This window comes from Berghia stephanieae, chromosome 8 (assembly GCF_034508935.2).
Source record: "Berghia stephanieae isolate SIO BIC M18660-M18661 chromosome 8, UCSD_Bste_1.3, whole genome shotgun sequence".
Classification (NCBI taxonomy): Eukaryota; Metazoa; Mollusca; class Gastropoda; order Nudibranchia; family Aeolidiidae; genus Berghia; species Berghia stephanieae.
The window spans coordinates 38,599,930-38,602,058 of record NC_088367.1 but is presented as its reverse complement, the minus strand read 5'-3'; the positions used below and the strand labels follow the sequence as shown (position 1 = coordinate 38,602,058).

Here is a 2,129-nt window from a genome sequence, read left to right as displayed (position 1 = left end):
TCACTAGTAAAAACCATGAAAAACTTGAGCTTTTTAAAAGCGCAATATCCACTAAACGGGATCAACGCGCTTTACAAGGGGCCTCCAGCCAACAACAACACTTAACATTTACAACGAGACATGTTACAATTTTTTTCCGACAGAGACAAAACTGTTAACCGAGAGGTAAGTACTCATTTGTACCAGAGTATGAGGAGAGAATGTGAGTAAAGAGCCTTTTCCAAGGACTCAATAATGCACCCTGGCTCAGGACGGGACTCAAACCCAGGGCTTCAGATCAGAAGGCGAGTGTCATACCACTAGACCACATCAAGCCTTGAGAAATGTTGAGCGTCAAAGTTTCCTTTTCACGTGTTGGAAGACAAAGGAAAATGCGGCTGGACAACATCAAAGAATGGACAGGATTGACGCTGTATGAGATGACAGAGAGAGTCATTGACAGATGTTGTAATAAAGGCTGTATCCCAAAAGTCCCCCCCTCCCCCTCCTCCTCCCCCCCCCCCCCCCCCTCCCCTTTACAACCCGATATCATACCGTAATCGGGGAGATGGGTCACAAATTAGAAAAATCAACAACGCGGTTTTAGAATTATTCTTATTTTTTATTTCACATAAAAACGTATTCACAGAATTATTGTATATTTCAATCGGCAAGACTAATTCATAAAATTAACTAATCAATTTTGAATACATGAATATCTAAAAGGACAGCATAAATTCATAAACATTTAATTCATAAAATCATCACACATTGACTCCAAAAAAGTCACCTCCCATTTTTGTTCTTACATGCACATTCATTCTTTCAACCCATTTCCACAAATTAAATTGATCTCTTTTTCTCAGTAAAAGGAAAGTTTAATCTATGTCTGTGTCAACTAATCATAAGAAAAATCACATGCTATTTATTTACAGTCAATTATCTATTTTATTACTCCGTTGATGAGATTTCCTTTAAAAAAAGAAAATAAACATAAATCCTAATATTCTTCCTAAGTTCCACGAAAAAGACTGTTTTAGTTTTGTGGGTTTTTTTTTAGTTTAGTTTTTTTTTGTTTTTTTGTTTTTTGTTGTGTGGAAGGTTTTGTGGGGGGTTTTTTCTGTGTTTTGTAAATGCTTTTTTTTTCTTTTTTTTTTTGTTGTTGTTGTTGTAGTTGTTTTTTGGGTTTTTTTTTTTTTTGCTATTGTTTAAAATGGAACCGCATGAAATTTTCCCAAATCGACCATACTTTTTTATTTCAATAACGTACTCGTGTATGAATCCCCCCCCCCCCCCTTTCTTTTTACTTTATGTTTCCCACAATTCCATTCAGTGAATTCTAGCATGGGCAAAAATGTTCGATCTGTAACATCTGGGGAATATAGAAATAAAGACATCGTTGAATGTATTATATATATATATATATATATATATATATATATATATATATATATATATATATATATATATATAGAGAGAGAGAGAGAGAGAGAGAGAGAGAGAGAGAGAGAGAGAGAGAGAGAGAGAGAGAGAGACTGTGAGAGGGAAATGGATTGAAAGGGGAAGAAATGTGCAGCAAGAAAATGAGAGAGAGAGAGAGAGAGAGAGAGAGAGAGAGAGAGAGAGAGTTTAAAAGAGAGAGGAAACAATTTATAATAGGGAGACACATAGTGAGGGAAGTGAAGAGATAAAGTAAGAGAACAAGAGAGAGAGAGTGTGTGTGTGTGTGTGTGTGTGAGAGAGAGAGTATGAGTGTCAGCGAGAGAGAGAATGTGTTTGTGTTTTTCAGTGTATGTTTGGAAGTGTGTGTGTGTGTGTGTGTGTGTTTGTGTGTGTACGTATGTGTGTGGATGTGGTCTTGTGGTATGACACTCGCTTTCGGATCAGACGGTCCTGGTTTCCAAACTTACGCGGCGCATAGTGGAGTCCTTGGAAGAGGCTCTTTACTCACATTCTTTCACCGTACTCAGGTGTAAAATGAGTACCTGGCCGTTAACACTGTTGTCTCTGTGGTAAAAGTTGTAATATCGCCTAACTTGCGTCATGTTTCGTGTTGTGGTTCGCCAGGGACCCTTTGAGCACGTTTAGAGGATATTGCTCTATAGAAAAGCTCTTTTTGTGCGTGTTTGTGTGCGCGCGTGAGTGTGTTA

The 2,129-nt window shown here is 37.7% G+C and overlaps 1 protein-coding gene across 1 annotated transcript in view; it reads right to left on the bottom strand.

The window, feature by feature from the left end:
- Window positions 1-568: 568 nt before the first annotated feature.
- LOC144977850 (uncharacterized) overlaps window positions 569-2,129 on the bottom strand; it is a 12,217-nt gene continuing 10,656 nt past the window's right edge. The window contains exon 9 of the mRNA XM_078923257.1: window positions 569-1,351. The gene's annotated coding sequence lies outside the window, so the exon portion shown is untranslated. The remainder of the gene's footprint in view (window positions 1,352-2,129) is intronic.